This window comes from Rana temporaria, chromosome 2, assembly GCF_905171775.1.
Source record: "Rana temporaria chromosome 2, aRanTem1.1, whole genome shotgun sequence".
Lineage (NCBI taxonomy): Eukaryota > Metazoa > Chordata > Amphibia > Anura > Ranidae > Rana > Rana temporaria.
The window spans coordinates 431,744,591-431,763,093 of record NC_053490.1 but is presented as its reverse complement, the minus strand read 5'-3'; the positions used below and the strand labels follow the sequence as shown (position 1 = coordinate 431,763,093).

The following is an 18,503-nucleotide window of genomic DNA, read 5'->3' as shown; positions in this document are numbered from 1 at the left end:
AGCAATTAAAACTGACCGTTGTTCTAATCCATCTCCACTCTAATCAAAAGTTAAAAAAAAGTTTTGCCTTTGCCTTTTGGCTAAGATCAAGTGTAGTATCTGTTCTTATCAGTGTCCAGTAGGGGTGCTACGCCGTTATTCCTTATGGTGAGGATGATTGACTGTATCGTACCCCTGCAGTTATGGAGGATCTGAAGACTAGTACCGGCTGGAACAGAAACTGGGGCACCCACAGGCTGTCAGGGGACGGGAGTAATTCCCCCAGGAAAACTGGATGGGCACAGTTCCTCCTGATTTAAGTGGATTTACCTTGTCTGGCCATTTTTGTCTTCTAGGCCTCAGGGCCCGGCCAGTGCACATGCACGACCACTTATTTATTTTAATTCATTTTTCTCCACTGTTTTTTACACTTTCACTTTTGTGATTGTGTTTTTTTTTCTCACTAAGATGAAGTATATGGGGCAGATCCACGTACCTTTGCGCCGGGCGCAGCGTATCTAAGATACACTACGCCGCCGTAACTTTGTACTTTTTTTTCGAATCCTCAAAGAATTTGCACAGTAAGTTAAGGCGGCGTAGTGTATCTTTAGCGGCGTAAGGGCGCGGAATTCAAATGGATGTGATGGGGGCGTGTTTTATGTTAATACCTTGTGACCCGACGTAACAACGTTTTTTTTTAACTGCGCATGCGCCGTCCGTGGGGGTATACCAGTGCGCATGCTCGAAATTAACTCGGAACAAGCCAATGCTCACGACGGTGACGGCATTCTACGCAAATGCCTATTCGCAAACGACTTACGCAAACGACGTAAAAAATTCAAAATTGTACGCGGGAACGACGGCCATACTTAACATTGAGTATGCCTCATAACAGCAGCTTTAACTAACGGAAAAAGCCGAACGCAAACGATGTGAAAAAATGCGCCGGCCGGTCGTACGTTCGTGGATCGCCGTAACTAGCTAATTTGCATACTCGACGCGGAATTCGACGGAAACGCCACCTAGCGGCCGGCGAAAAATTGCAGCTTAGATCCGACGGCGTACTAAGACGTACGCCTGTCGGATCTAGCCGAGATGCCGTCGTATCTTGTTTTGAGGATACAAAACAAAGATACGACGCGCAAAATTTGAAATTACGCGGCGTATCAATAGATACGCCGGCGTAATTTCTTTGTGGATCTGCCCCTATGAGTCCTTGGGCTAGCCCTGACATCTAGGAGACGGATGTGTGGCCTTTTGGTTCCTTCTTCCCCTGCCCTTGGGGGGGGGTCTCTCTTCGTGAGAGCCCCTCCACCCAGTATTCGAAGGTTAGCTTCGGCTGATCTAAAACAACGGGGTCTGCCAGGCCTTCTGGCTAGGCAGACCAGTAGTACCTCATGTCCCTGTCAGGAGCATTGCGCCCCAAGGTATCAGGGAGAGGTCGAAAACACACCGTTAAGTGCACTTTTTAGTGTGCGTTTCACTTGCACGTTTTTTGTTAAAGTGGTTGTAAACCCTCGTTTACAACTTAATGTCACAGGCAGGGGCGGACTGACACCTCACGGGCCCCTGGGCAATAGGAGATTATGGGGCCCCCAGGCAATAGATTATGGGGCAACACAGTATACACACACACACACACACATACAGTATACACACACAGACACACAGTATACACACACACAGACACACAGTATACACACACAATATATGCACACAGTATACACATACACCCTGATGGGGCCCCCTAGTGGCATGGGGCCCTCGGGTAGTGCCCGAGTGCTTGAATGGTCAGTCCGCCCCTGGTTACAGGTAAGCCTATAATAAGGCTTACCTGTAGCTAACAAGGATATCTCCTAAACCTGCATGGTTAGGAGATAGCCCTGTATTTGCATGTGCCGACGTCATATGTGCACTTAAGCCAACTGAAGCAATGGCACTATGTGCCGTTACTTCAGTTGTACTGTGGCGTTATTGTGCGAATGCGCAGGAGTGACTTCCTCGCAGTTCCGGCCATTCACAGTCCCGGAGCTGCGAGACCCGGAAGTCACTCCGGGACAACATGTTAGCGGCCGGAGGGGGAGACGTGGACCGCTACGGGGCTTTGATCGGAGGTAAGTAAAACATAATCAGCTAGTATGCTATGCATTAGGGCTAATTATGCCTTTGTCTTGCAGGATTTTTATTCGTTTTTGAATGGAGGGTTTACTTCCTCTTTAATGGTTTGTCCGTTTCAGGTTTTTGCACTACCCCAGATTAAAATAAATAAGCAAATAAAAATGATATATATAGTCAGGTCATAAAGCACTAAACTACTCTCTCCTTCCTTACTAATGCACAAAATTACCTTGCTATATATATATATATATATATATATATATATATTAAAAAAAACTTGTGAGCATGAATGTCTCACTCAAAGATATGGTGATATTTCTACTGAAAAACACAGAGAAACGCCAATCAGGCTTATAGATCCTGCAGTTTCTACCTTCTTTATGATGAAAGTTGACCATGCATGATAATTTTGTTTTAGTTCAGTCATATGAAATCTAATATTGTATAAAGGAAAATTTTTAGGTGATTTCACATTGTTTGCTGCTGGCAGCAAACCTAGATTTATCTCAGCAAAGATGAGCCAGCATGTTTACTACTAAATAGAAGTTTAACACTAATTAAAGAGAATGTAACTATGTAATGTGAGCCACGCTCAATTAGGGTGACCTAAGTAATCCACTGGCCACAACAGAAAAAAATATAAAATAAAAAAATCTGAAAATCCATGGAACAATGGGAATACAATGTCCCTGAGGAAATATTCAGATGCTGCATTTACTACTGTTGGTAGGACCCCTGGGCCTGGACCCTATTAGGTTGGCAGGGGTACCCAGGCCCAGCATGAGCTGCTTGTGGGCAGCCCCCAGTGCCTCATCATTCCAGCAGAGTGCTAGAGAACAGTGCAGTGTCAGCCTCACTTGCCTTCCCTTCCTATTGGACACTTCACAGCACAATCACTGATGCATAGTTGGGTGAGATTGTCCCAGAAAATGCATTATTCTTCACAATCATGAGTATTCTCAGGGAGACAGGGGCCAAACATCAGTCACATTTATCTTGCTTTTCAGGGGCCAGGGGCCAAGGGCCTGGAGTCCAGGCACAAGGCAGTGAGCTCTGGGCTGTGTGGACAGAGACAACTGGGGTAGCTCCCAGCCTTTGTGCTTACAGCAGCCCTATATGGTGTATGAGGTGACACCAAGCATAGGGGTGGATGTAGAAGGAAAAACTGAGTGGCGTTAATGTCTATGTGGAGATACCGGAGGATGGGCCTGTCAGGTAGACTGTATGGGGCCCCATAATTTCAAATGGTGGCCCTGACTACTGAATCAACTTGTTGCACATGCTGCTCAATAAACTGTAAATGAAAAATATATATTGGTAAATTCAATATCTTGGAGTAGAGTAAAGGGCACAGGTTGGATATTAAAAGACCCTGGGTTATAGGCTGCTACCTTCAGGTGACTGGACATTGGCAAACCTTCTGGACATGCCCCCCTTGGGCGTAACCTTATATCCCTACCCACTTTGGGACACGTCAGTTTATAGCAAGTAACACAGAAACAGAGAGGGAGGTGGCCCTTTTCGTGTACTGTATCCCAAGATATGAAGGTATTTAGAAACGACCTAGTCAGATATACTCTGTGTTTCAACAGCCATACTGTTAAAGGCAGTGCCTGAGAAGCAGGGTGGTACAGGGGGCCTTCAGACAGCAGGTCTGGACTGTTAAGGAGAGGCCAGGGGTTGCCTCCTAGAAGTCTGAGTACGTTTTTGTACAAAGTTCTTCCGGGCAAGGTCTGTGGAAAGATAATCACTGGTTTGTTTTCTTCCTCTATTTTGCAAAGGAGTCGAGGAAGAATATATGAGCCTGAACAGAGTCCATGGATTTACCATAGTATTCTTTGTCAGTGTGAGATGATCCTTGATCCTGGTCACAAACAGGGGGTAAGTTGTTGTAGAACCTGGAGGCTAGGATACCCACATTAGGTCCCCAGTTTCTGACATAGGGGATTGAAGATCTCAGGATGAAGGAATCATTCCCCATGGTCCAGGCAGTGATGAGTAAATCCACCTTCCAATGTCCAATCCTGCCCCCCCCCCCCCCCATTTTTGATGTAGGTCACTGCAGTGCCATTGTTTAGATGCACCCTTACCGAGTGTCCCTGGAGGAGGGGGTCCAATGGTGCAGAGTCAATTTTAATACTCTGAGCTCTGTTGATCTCTGTTGTTAGAGAGCTTTACATCCCTGGGTGGGTGACCAGGTTCCCTGAACTGTGAGAGATTAAAATATCCCCCGCCTGGCTCCTCCCCAAGAAACGCAAAACCCTACGTAACCCCATCACTAAATATTTTTCATCTTTATGGGACAAACTTAGATTTAAGCACCAGCTACAATCTTCTCACAACCCTCTTTTGTAATTTCTCAAAAACCCAGCTTTCTACCCAGCATATCAAATCATTTAAGTTCTGGAACTTATTGAACATTACGCGGCTTAGTAACCTAACTTCTTCAACATCCTTTCACACATTTCCTACCCTTTGTGACACCTATAACTTACCAAATTCTGAACTTTTTAGATACCTCCAAATCAAAAAATTTTACACACCTTTGTTAAACACTGATATCTCTCTATCCCAAATTACGATTTTTGAATCAGCATGCCTGAAAGACCCTCATTTAAGAGGTATAATATCTTCTATATATTCCCACATTTCTATTTACCCTGGTTTAGATAAACCACCTTATGCACGTAAATAGGAGGAGGACCTGGAAAGAACATTTGATATTGTCATGAGGGCACATCTTCTATAGGCACCATAAAAGTGAATTCTTTTTCCACTAGATTAAGCCCAGCAATGATTCTAAAGCCTCGTACACACGACCGAGGAACTCGACGGGCGAAACACATCGTTTTCCTCGTCGAGTTCCTTGTTAGGCTGTCGAGGAACTCGACAAGGCAAGTTTGGAGGAAAAAGAAGACATGCTCTCTTTTTGGCTCGACGGGATCCTCGACAGTTTCCTTGTCGAAAAATGTACACACGACCGGTTTCCTCGGCAAAAAAAAAATCCCAGCAAGTTTCTTGCTGGTTTTTGCCGAGAAACTTGGTCGTGTGTACGAGGCCTAACAGGGGGGAGAACTTTTTTAGAAGAAACCCAATCATCATAAACAGACCATTCTTTGTTCAAAAATAGGAAATGTCTTTTAGGACATTGTAGGTCTCTTAGTACCCAGAGCACCCTGACAAGACTGATACAAATCAAGTGCAAATATACTGAGGCTTTTGTGCACAGCAGAAGGGAGCATATCTACATTGGCAGGTTTACGTACATCATGTGTGTGGGAGGCTTGAGAGAAATCTATGGCCTCCTCTAAAACTGCCTCCAGATCTTCATCAAAGTTTTCCCTGTCTACTTCTTCTAAGGTAAGTATTTTCACTTCGGACAGATAGAGAAGGTTTAGGTAAAGAAGAAGCCTCCATCTAAATTACATGTGTTGATACACAACCTCTAAAGGCCGTAGAATTCCATCGATGGAAACTGGTCATTTACAAACATGCTTTAATATACAGCCAGTTCACATTTCAAGTCTACCTCATACTTAGAAACCAGAATGTACTTCAACTACTTGCACCAATGACGTTCTGTCACTCAGTCTCTGAGTCACATAGTAATTTATTACTAGAAAAGCATAATTATCTGCAAACACTACAGTGGCAATGAAATTGACAGTCGCCTCACTTCCATCAAAAAAGACTTGGAGATATAGCGAGAAAGCTTTGAAACGTATAATGAGAGAAATCTATGAGAAAGGGAAAGGTTATGTACTTGGTGGGGACTTGCAAAGAAATATCAGTAGTAAAAAATTGATGGTTAAATGAATAAAGCTCTGAAGGAAAAGGGAGAGACCAATTGTGACGTAGAAGGACAAAGCAATGGAGAGATTTTAATTTAAAAATTTTGAGCTGGAACATTAACCACTTAAGCCCCGAACCTTTAGGCAGCTAAATGCCCAGGCCAGGTTTTGCGATTCGGCACTGTGTCGCTTTAACAGACAATTGCACGGTTGTGCGACGTGGCTCCCAAACAAAATTGACGTCCTTTTTTTCCCACAAATAGAGCTTTCTTTTGGTGGTATTTGATCACCTCTGCAGTTTTTATTTTTTGCGCTATAAACAAAAATAGAGCGACAATTTTGAAAAAAATGCAATATTTTTAACTTTTTGCTATAATAAATATCCCCCAAAAACATATATAATTTTTTTTTCCTCAGTTTAGGCCGATACGTATTCTTCTACCTATTTTTGGTAAAAAAAATCACAATAAGCGTTTATCGATTGGTTTGCGCACAATGTATAGCGTTTACAAAATAGGGGATAGTTTTATTGCATTTTTATTATTTTTTTTTTTACTACTAATGGCGGCGATCAGCGATTTTTTTCGTGACTGCGACATTATGGCGGACACTTCAGACAATTTTGACTCATTTTTGGGACCATTGTCATTTTCACAGCAAAAAATGCATTTAAATTGCATTGTTTATTGTGAAAATGACAGTTGCAGTTTGGGAGTTAACCACAGGGGGCGCTGAAGGAGTTATGTTTCACCTAGTGTGTGTTTACAACTGTAGGGGGGGTGTGGCTGTAGGTCTGACGTCATCGATCGTGTTTCCCTATAAAAGGGATGACACGATTGATGCAGCCGCCACAGTGAAGCACGGGGAAGCCGTGTTTACATATGGCTCTCCCCGTTCTTCAGCTCCGGGGAGCGATCGCGAGGGGGCGGCTAAAAACGAATAGCCGCGCCCTCGTCCCGGATCGCTCCCCGCGGGTTTCCGACCACCGCATGTACCGGGGGGGGGGAGGACCCGATCTGACCCCCGACCCGCGGAAAGGTGGGGACGTACATGTACGCCCATATTCCTGTACGTGCCATTCTGTGGACGTACATATACATGCGGCGGTCGTTAAGCAGTTAAATAATTCAGTGCTTACTATTAAACAAAGCTCTACAGACCAGACTAAAACTCAGTGTTTTAATAAATATTTTAGGAAATGGAAATCATTCAGCAAAATATATCAGAAATCAAGGACAATGTTATTAATAAGATACTGGAGGAAATCCAACTTCTATTTAGAGGGCAGAAGACATTCCTGCTTAAAAAAAAAAATCAGATTGTAGTACACAGCAGTGATGATGGCCTTTTGCAGACATAAGGCCCTTTCACACTTGTACGACATCAAAGTCGTGCGACTTTGCCGCGATTATGGATCAGTACTACTTTGCCACAACTTTGGCATTAACCAATGAAAACATACATGGTGTGAGGTAATTCCTTTTCCTGCCATATTGTTTCCAGTTCCTGTTTGCTTCCTGGTTGTTGTGGTGTGGTGTGTTGTGACAGAAAATGTTTGCTACTCAATATATTGCCACAGCAGTTGTCATTGCTGCTGCAGCAGTAGTAGAGCATGAGGAAGAAGAGGAGGAGAAGCGGAGGACAAGAACAAGGACATCTTTTTTCAGGCTGTTTGGAGCACATTGTTCCTGAGGGAATAACCAGGAAGTGGAGGTGTGGTGGAAAAATGTGCTTGGGAGGGGCTACTATGTTGAAAGGATTGGGTGGACAAGGGTCAAAAAGCTGCTTGTGCTTACAAAGTCGTACTAAAAATCGTGTATATATTATTCAGGTACGATTTGCATGCTGCTTGAGGGTTTAACATTGAGGCCTAAGGACATCAACTCGCATGGAATTTGGACCAAAGTAGTGCAGGGACTGAAAGTCATTGAAAAACATGGAGAATGACTTGTCATGTGATTTTGCAGTCCAAAATCGTGGGACAAGTTGTATAATTGTGAAAGGGGACTAAGGAAGACATTCTTACCAATGCACCCAATTAAAGGACTGGGTCAGATTCTACACTGCCAAGGTGGCCAAGAAAACCTGGACAAGATTCAACCTTAGACCCTTTTCACACTGGGGCACTTTTCAGGCGTTTTAGCGCTAAAAATAGCACCTCTCATGCTTCCCCAGTGCTTTCACACTGGGGCGGTGCACTTGCAGGACGGGAAAAAAAAAGTCCTGCAAGCAGCAACTTTGGGGCAATGTGGGAGCGGTGTATACCACAACCCTTTCTACCGATGATAGCGGGGGGTTAAAAGTAGCTAGTGGCGGAAAAGCGCAGCTAAAATTACGTTAAAGTGCCGCTAAAACAAGCAGCCCACCCCACCCCAATGTGAAAGTAGCCTTAGTTTCCCAAGTGATTTATTTAAAATGACACAACGCTGCACTTTTAAATTCATAATCTACTAAAAATGTGATAAAGAACAATCAAAAAATAAGATCTAAGCTATAGTGTAAAGAAAAAATCCAGGTGTACTGTCTCTTATTATTAGCATCAACTTTCCGCCCTACTCTCCAGTAAAAAATGTCTTATGTCACCGGCTCCACCCCTAGGGAATTATACATGCTTTTAACCTGTGGTACACCGGTTTCTGTGCACATTGCATTGTGAGTGTATTTTCATCTTTGTGTTTTAATAAAAGTGTGGTTTTAATATGGAAAGCACTATGATGGTTTATTGGTTTTATTCTTGAGCACTATCTCTGGAGTTTTTCAGGATTGCATACATTAGTCCAATTGAATCGTGAGAGGAGTCCAACTGTTTGACACATCAGAATGTATCCCTCAGAATCTATAAAAAAAAATTATTGTCCTAGATCACATTTGTCATTTTTATTCTCAAGAGAGTGCAGTCATTTTGGAATAAATCACTTAGGGTGTGAGGAACACTTTAAATTTCAGCAGCAGCACATTATTGTGTAAAACTTTTTTTGTGGGCCAGATTCAGATACGCCGTCGTATCTCTGAGTGCGGGAGGTCGTATCTATGCGCCTGATTCAGAGAATCAGTTACGCATAGATATCCCTAAGATCCGACTGGTGTAAGTATCTTAGGCTGCATAATCACGCTGGCCGCTAGGTGGCGCTTCCGTATAGTTACGCAAGGAATATGCTAAATAGGTATTTACGCCAATTCAGAAATGTACGTCCCGCTGGCGCAATTTTTTACGTTGTTTACGTTAGGCTTTTTTCGGCGTATAGTTACCCCTGCTATATGAGGCGTAGCTAATGTTAAGTATGGCCATCGTTCCCGCGCCGAGTTTTGAAATTTTACGTTGTTTGCGTAAGTCGTTCGCGAATAGGGCTGTACGTCATTTACGTACACGTTGAATCAATACGTCCTTGCGGCGTACTTTAGAGCAATGCACACTGGGATATTTTACGGACGGCGCATGCGCCGTTCAAAAAATACGTCAAAAGCGCGGGGTCAAGTCAAATTTAAATAAAACACGCCCCCAACATCCCCATTTGACTTAGGCGGGCTTACGCCGCCACACATACGCTACGTCGCCGTAACTAAGGACGCAAGTTCTTTCTGAATACAGAACTTGCGCCCAAAGTTACAGCGGCGTAACGTATCTGAGATACGTTACGCCGGGCGGATAGATGCACCATTGTATCTGAATCCAGCCCAGTGTGTCTAGATCACACGTTGTGCACAGGGGTATTTCTGTTTATTATGTGCACTTTATGGAAGCGTGGCAAGAAAGCCATTATTGAAAGAAAGCCATAAGAAATCCCGTTTTCAGTTTGTGAGAAGCCATGTGGGAGACACAGCAACCATGTGGAAGAAGGTGCTCTGGTCAAAGGAGACCAAAATTTTATTTTTTATGGCCTATGTTTGGCAGAAAACTAATACTGCATATCTCAATGAACACACCATTCCCACTGTGAAACATGGTGGTGGCAGCATAATGATTTGAGGATGCTTTTCTTCAGCAGGGACAGGGAAGCAGACCAGAGTTGATGGGAAAATCGATGGAGCCAACTACAGGGCAATTTTAAAAGAAAACCTGTTAGCGACTGCAAAAGATTTGAGACTGGGGCGGAGGTTCACCTTCCAGCAGGACAATAACCCTAAACATACAGCCAAAGCGACAATGGAATGGTTTAGAACAAAGCATATTCATGCATTAGAATGGCCCAGTCAAAGTCCAGACCTAAATCTAATTGAGAATCTGTGACTTGAAAATTGCTGTTCACAGACGCTCTCCATCCAATCTGACAGAGCTTGAGATATTTTGCAAAGAAGAATGGGCAAAAATGTCACTGTATGTAGAGACATATGACCTGCAGCTGTAATTGCAGTGAGAGGTGGTTCTACAAAGTATTGAATCAGGGGGGTGGAATACAAATGCATGCCACACTTTTCAGAAATGTATTTGTAAATAACGTCCTTTTTTTCCCCACAAATAGAGCTTTTGGTGGTATTTGATCATCTCTGCAGGATTTTTTTTTGCACTATAAACAAAAGAGCAACAATTTTGAAAAAAACGAAACAATATTTTTTACTTTTTGCTATAATAAATATCCAAATTTAAAACAAAAAAAATATGTTTTCCTCAGTTTAGGCCAATATATATTCTTCTACATATTTTTTGTAAAAAAAAAAAAAAAAAAAAAATGTAATAAGCGTATATTGAGTGGTTTGCGCAAAAGTTATAACGTCTACAAAATAGGGGATAGATTTTAGGCATGTTTTATTGTTTTACTAACAATGGTGGTGATTCGTGATTTTTAATCAGGACATTGCAGCGGACAAATCAGTCACTTTTGTAAATATTTTGGGACCGTTGACATTTATACAGCGTTCGGAGCATAAAATAGCTACTGATTACTGTGTAAGTGTCACTGGTAGGGAAGGGGTTAACACTAGGGGGCATTTACAGGGTTGAATGTGTGTTCCCCTGGTGTGTTCTAACTGTGAGGGGTTCTTCCTACTTCGTAGGAATCGCGAGTGGCCGGCAGGAATCACGCCCACCGGCCACGCTCATTGGGTCCCCTGCGAGCAGCGCACGCCTGCTATGGCTCTTAAAGCAGCCGCAGTATATATACACACATGACAATTCAGGCAGCACAGCCATTCTGCCACCATTTACATACAGGAGCCGGTCGGGAAATGGTTAAAAATTGCTTTAACTGTTCCTTTTCCTTGCATTTATTCCACATTAGGTTATTTTCAAAATCTTCCCTTAACTTTCCCTTCTTTAAACTTACGTGATCCTAAAAAGAACAAAAAAAAAAAAGGTTTGATCCTCCTGGTAAACCTTTTCTCTCCATTGCCTGTTTAAGGGTGGCAGCGCTGCCCAAGTGGCTCCCTATGTAACAGCAGAACAGCAGCGTTGTGAAAGAGGAACTGCAGTCAACTCACATCATTTTTAATAAAAAATATCTTTGCCACTCTGAAGCTTCCCTCCAACCACTTTGCATATTATTTTATATATATTGTGATTCTGTACTTGCCAATTATGCTGCAGAAATGTCCCTCCACCAAGTCTGGCTGCAGCCATTTTAACTGTGGGCAGCTGAAGCAGCTGCCTATTCACTTCCTGGATTTACACAGACACAGAGGCACACCTCCAGCTCTGCAGCTCTCATTGGCCGTCTTATGACACATCCCCCTTCCTTCCTGGCATACTCTCATAAAAGAGAAAGAGAGAGAGAGCTGTGCATGATGTCATAAGCCTAGGCTAATGACCAGACAAGAAACAGGAAGTGGACTGTATAGGGTATTTACTGGCAGATTTTTTTATTCAAAGTTAAAACAACAAGAGCAGAGTATTTAATAGATGGAAAAATTACTGAGGCTCTGTTTCCACTACTGTGAGTTGTTGTGCGACTTGACACATGTCAAGTCGCATAACAAGTCAAAATCCATGTATTTCAATGGTTTCCGTTCTAATTGGTGCAGGCTAAAAAAAGTTTTTGTACTACTTTGTTCCGACTTCGGTGCGACTTGTTCTCCCATGGTTCTCACCAGTCCCATGCAATAAAAAAAAAATCGCATTGCAAAGTTGCACTGTAAATCGCACAACTTTGGGGTCGCAAAAATGGAAACCTAGCCTTGAGGTTCACTTTAACCTGCTATACTACCAGATGACAAACTGATGCACGGTGCAACAGCTTGTTTATCTGGTTAGTCGACAACAGGACGTGTCAAGAGGGATGGACCTACTCCCTCTGCACTGCCCACAACCCCTTGTGATGGACAGCAGCTCCCCACGGCTGTAGCAGGTGGAACTGCACCCATACTTGAGGTGCATGCACAGGAAGATAGGGGGAGCCAGTGCATCGCAATACAATTTTTAAAGATAAGCACAGTGCATACAAATTATTTAGTGAAGGAAAATAAGACGCAAATTGTACTAATTACATTATATTCTGTACATAATCATTTGTGCTGAGGGTCTGCAAAGAAATGATTTTCTTGTGCATCCTTTTTTTTTTTCAATCTCTCTTTATTAAAATTTTTGCTCCATCACAATCACATCGTGAAACACACATAAAAATACAAAATACATAAAACAATAACATAAAAAAAAAAGGATTTATTCATGCGCATCCTTAACACAACACATGACTGGTACACAGAAGCCATTTCAGATTAGCAGAGCGAACTTTTTCTTGTCAAGGCGTCTTTTTTCGAACCCTTTGCATCCAGCCAGACGTATCTTGGCTCAGCAACATTTTCAAGGCCTGCAGATTGTCCCTGAGAGAGATGACGCTGCACGGCCCAGCGGCGCTGCGTAGGAAGCTTTGTAGCAGCTGGGTGCCTATACAGTAATGTCGGGCCTCCCGCAGTGAGTCACAACCTCCCAGTGACATGTTCAGCAGCTGCCACCTGTACAAAGTCATGATTCATATACACACACACAAAGCCTCCGCCACCAGCCAGTATAGGGAACACCCACCTCTTCCCTGACATTGCACACGTCCCCCCCCCCACTCCGTGTACACTCATCCCCAAGCCTGGCTGCGTGGAATCCTCTTCTGGCATTTCCATGCATGCTTTTAGGATAAAACAAAAATATGTTTTGATGTCTCTTAAAAGAAATAAACAGCAACTGTTCTGTCAGAGATAATCCTGAAGCAGGGAGAGCGGCAGGGTGACAGCAATTTGTGGCAGTACAGAACTGATATGCAGTCATGTAGATGCAGAAATAGAGAACGACACATGTCACATATATATATCCTATTACTTCAAAATGCAGGAAAAAAATACGGATTTATTTATGCGACAGTTTAGTATATTATTTTCAGCTTTCCTGCGTTTGCTTTGTTAAACTTTCAAGGCTTTTCCGTGAATCTGGTTGTATATAAAGGATCAGATGTACCTGATTCTGAACAACTGCAGCTTTAGGAAATCTTTTAAGATACATGTACAGTGCATCCGGAAAGTGTTCACAGCGCTTTACTTTTTCCACATTTTACAGCCTTATTCCAAAATGGATTACATTCATTATTTTCCTCAAAATTCCACAAATACCCCATAATGACAATGTGAAAGAAGTTTGTTTGAAATCTTTGAAAATGTATTAAAAATTTAAAAAAATCATGTAAATGTACTTAAAGTGGAGGTTCACCCGGAAATGACAATTTTTAACCTTAGATTGATGCTCATTTTGTCAAGGGGAATCGGCTAATTTTTTTTAAATCAAAGCTGTACTTACCGTTTTAGAGCGCGATCTTCTCCGCCGCTTCCGGGTATGGGCTGCGGGACTGGGCGCTCCTTCTTGATTGACAGTCTTCCGCCGGTCGCATCTATCGCGTCACGATTTTCCGAAAGTAGCCGAACGTCGGTGCGCAGGCGTCGTATAGAGCCGCACCGACGTTCGGCTTCTTTCGGCTACTCGTGACACGATGGATGCGACTGTCGGAAGCCTGTCAGAAGACTGTCAATCAAAATAGGAACGCCCAGTCCCGAAGACCATACCCGGAAGCGGCGGAGAAGATCGCTCTCTAAAACGGTAGGTACAGCTTCGATTTTAAAAAAACTAGCCGATTCCCCTAGACAAAATGAGCCTCAATCTAAGGTTACATTTTTTTTTAGTGTGAACTCCCTCTTTAAGTATTCGCAGCCTTTGCTAGTTACTTTGTTGAAGCACCTTTGGCACCAGTTTCAGCCTCAAGACTTTTTAAGTATGATTTTACAAGCTTGGCACACCTATTTTTGGGCAGTTTCTCCCACCATTTTTCTTGGCAGGGCCTCTGAGGCCTCGTACACACGACCGAGGAACTCGTCATAAATGAAACAGGTTCCTTGTTAGGCTTGTCGAGAAACTTGACAAGCTTTCTTTGCGTACACACTGTCAAAACCAAATCTCCTCGTTCTCAAACGCGGTGACGTAGAACACATACAACGGCTTTTGCTAATCTCATGTTACTGCGTGTTAGGTAAAAGTTTGGTAAGAGACAATTTGCACTTTTCAGACTGTTACAGCGTGACAAATGTGCTATCTCCATTACAAACGCTACTTTTACCGAAGGTGCGCTCCCGTCCCATACTTTATTCTGAGCATGCGCGGGTTTCTTAGCATACACACGAACGTGTTTCTTGTCGAAAACCAGCCCGACGAGGAACACGACAAGGAAATTGAGACTCCCGTCGAGGAAAAAGAGACTTGTTCTCTTTTTTTCTCATCGAGTTCCTCGACCAGTTTCCTCTGCAAAAGAGCTCTGCCACCAAGTTTCTTGATGGATTCTGTCGAGGAAAATGGACAGCCATTTTCAGATCTCTCCAGAGATGTTCATTCGGGTTCAAGTCTGGGCTCTGGCTGTGTAGCTGGCCAGCTAAGATCTGTCCTAGGTTGCTAATGTGACTTACATGCACGTACATCTAGACCTGCTAATAATTAATACAGTTCATATGCGAGAGATAAAAGCAGAGTTATTCACTGTGACTTTATATATAGATGTCATGTAACTGTTGTATATTGTGTTCCCAGAAGCAAAAAGAGAGAATATGCCTTTTAAGATTTGTTGTGGGACTGTAAGGTAAGCTCAATGACACAGCAGAATTGAAACCAGAAAGCATAGAGTTAAGCTTTTGTTATTCAGAAGGAATCTTGGCCAATCACAGCCAATCTCACACTGAGCAGGAGTCTTGGCCAATCACAGCCAGCCTTACACTCATTCTGTCTGGAAAGTTCCCTAGCACACTGATAGAATTCATTACACCAGAGAGAAAGGAACCGAACAGACACACATTCATTCAGAGTTCTGTTTTATGGAAGCAAGTGGCCAAAATAGGTATTAAATACAGTTATATATGTTCCTATTGTTATTAGTGTGATTAGAACTGTATACTAACTAGTTATGTTTTCACTTCTAGTTCCACCAAACATCACAGCAAATGGTCAAACTGCAATAGCAAACGTTCCAGCAAACAGCAAATTTCAAATAGTCAAACAAGCAAACAAATGTGCAAACTGCAAAAAGCAATATAGAGCGAGTAAAACTATTGATTAAGCCTCAGAGAGATCATAAAGTGTTTAAATAACTAAGGCTCCTTTCACACTGAGGAGTTTTTCAGGCGCTATAGCGCTAAAAATAGTGCCTAAATATTGCCTGAAAAACTCCTGCCCAGCAATCTCAATGTGAAAGCCCGAGGGCTTTCACACTGAGGCAATGTGCTGGCAGGAGAGAAAAAAATCTTCTGGAAGCAGCATCTTTGGAGCGGTGAGAGGAGCGGTGTGTATACCGCTCCTTCCCATTTAAAACAATGGGAAACCGCGGTAATACCGCCCGCAATGCGCCTCTGCAGAGGCGCATTGCAGGCGGTATTAACTTTTTTCGGCCGCTAGCGGGGGTTAATACCGCATCGCTAGCGGCCGAATCCCACGGCAAGTCCGACGGTATAGCGCCGTTATTTTTAGTGGCGCTATACCGCCACCGCACCTCCCGCCCCAGTGTGAAAGGGGCCTTAAAGTGAGAGTACAGATACTGAAGAAAGAAATATATCTACCATTTTATGCAGAATGACAAGATTGAACAGTTGAACCGCCATTTGTTATACTTTATTCAACACGTGTTTGTACATGGACTGCCTGCTGCGAAATTGTCAGTGTTATATATGAAGAAAAGCTGAAGTTAATAAAGAAGTCATCTCCAGAGTTTGGTGTGCTCTTTAAACCTACAGCTTCCATAGAACACCGCTAGAGGAATTATAGAGTAACAGATAGTCTTGTTTGGACTAAAAGATCAGAGAAATCAAAATTCTTCTAATGCCACAGCTCATAGTGCTGCGCCTGCCACAGGCTGGGCCACTCAAAGACATTCACAGCATTTTCCAGAGTTCTCTGAAGTAGGTTTTTATCAAGGATGTCTCTGTACACTTCTGCATTTATCTTTCCTATATCCTGACTAGTTTCCCAGTTCCTGCCGCTGAAAAAACATCCACACAGCATGCTGCTGCCACCACCATGCTTCACTGTAGATGGTATTGGCCAGGGGAGGAGCGGTGTAAGTATTTGCAGCCTTTAGCATGACTCTCAAAATTGAGCTCAGGTGCATCCTGTTTTCACTGATCATTATTGAGATGACCAACTGAGCAATCGTGGGAGAAGGGCCTAAGTCAGGGAAGTGACCAAGAATCCAACAGTAACTCTGAAAGAGCTCCAGCATTTCTCTTTGGAGAGAGGAGAACCTTCCAGAAAAACAACAATTTCTGCAGCACTCCACCAATCAGGTCTGTATGGTAGAATGACCAGACTGAAGCCACTCCTCAGTAAAAGACAAATGACAACCTGTGCCAAAAGGCACCTGAAGGACTCTTAGTATCCTTATAGGAAACAAAATTCTCTGCTCTGATGAAACAAAGATTGAACTCTATGGCCTGAATGGCAAGTGACATGTCTGGAGGAAACCAGGCACTGATCATCACCTGGCCAATACTTTCCTACAGTGAAGCATGGTGGTGGCAGCATCATGCTGTGGGATGTTTTTCAGTGGCAGGAACTGGGAGACTAGTCAGGATCGAGGGAAAGATGAATGCAGCAATTCCTTGATGAAAACCTACTTTAGAGCGCTGTGGACCTCAGAATGGAGCCATGATTATTCTTCCAACAGGACAACGACCCTAAGCACACAGCCAAGATAACAAAGTGGCTACTGGACAATCTCTGTGAATGTCCTTGAGTGAAGCTCTAGGTCCCTAATCACCCATGTGAATGAAGCACTGTGTCCCTAATAGCCAATGTAAATGAAGCTGTATACTCCTAACCACCCATGTGAACGAAGCACTGTGTCCCTAATCACCCATGTAAATGAAGCACTGTGTCCTAATCACCCATGAAAATGAAGCACTGTATCCCTAATCACCCATGTAAATGAAGCTGTATACTCCTACCCACCCATGTGAATGAACCTGTAGGTCCCTAACCACCCATGTGAATGAAGCACTTGGTCCATAATCGCACATGTAAATAAAGCTTTATACCCCTAATCACCCGTGTAAATGAAGCTGTAATCCCCTAATTACCCATGCGAGTTAAGCCGTATACCCCTAATTACTCATGTGAATGAAGCTGTATGCCCCCAATTGTCCATGAAATTGTAGCTGTATGCCCCTAATTGCCTGCCAACCTAAGCCAATGCATGCAGCTGCTCAGGGCTGTAAACAATAAAAAGTATAGTGGTCACAGTAAAATTAAACAGTATTCTGCTTTTGGCAGGTGGTACTGTTGCCAAATGCAACCCATTCAAGTGAATAGGGCCGCTCTGCAACCACATGCTATGCACACGGTTGTGGTGCAGTGGGCCCATATTTTGAGGGTTAAAGCAGGCGGTAAGGAGTCAACATATCGCCTCCTCACCACCTGCCAAATGCCCTCTAAAAAGCGATCTGCTGCGGACTGGTTCTTAGCGGGACGGCAGTATAGCCACATGTGTGAATGAGCCCTTAGAATGGCATGGCTGTGTGAGGGCAGAGGCCTAAAGAGATCATTTTGCTTTAAAACTGGCAGCTAGAAGGCCTTTTACATGTACCGTAATAATATTCTCCCACGTGAGCAGGAGGGGCACAGTGCTTCTTCACCTCTGAGTCTCATACAAATACAGGGTGCCTTACAATGAAACAATTATCCTGCTTTAATTGCTAATAATGACAGTCATTGGCACAGCTCCAATAAACTCAATTCACTGCCTTTTATGATTGGGAGTAAAGCACCAGGAGACCGAGTATAATATACGTCAGAGCGATATGTACGCACGTCCACTGGGGAAAAAGTGAATGAATACCATGGTGTAATATAACCACACATGTATGGCCAAAAAACCCGGGGCAACAATCTGCCATACTCTACTGCATGCACACTAATAATAATAAAGGAGAAGGGCATGTTCCCTTTGCAAAGTGAATGTTCACTTAGCTACATAAACAAGCAGAAGCTGTGTTCACTTGGAAATGTAAAAAAAAAAAAAAAGTGGATAATTTGGTTGCACATGATTGAATAACTAACATTCTATACAGTTTATTGACCAAGCTGAGTAAACATTCACTTTGCTAAGTGAACAGCCTCTTCTACTCCTTTAGTAAATCAACCCCCCTTGACTGATCAAGCATCACTAGTTC

The 18,503-nt window shown here is 43.2% G+C and overlaps 1 protein-coding gene and 1 pseudogene across 2 annotated transcripts in view; one reads left to right on the top strand and one right to left on the bottom strand.

The window, feature by feature from the left end:
* Positions 1 to 18,503, bottom strand: part of STX1A (syntaxin 1A) — a 195,784-nt gene that overhangs the window by 40,292 nt on the left and 136,989 nt on the right. The gene's annotated exons all lie outside the window — the stretch shown is intronic.
* On the top strand, positions 60 to 177 carry LOC120929999 (annotated as a pseudogene).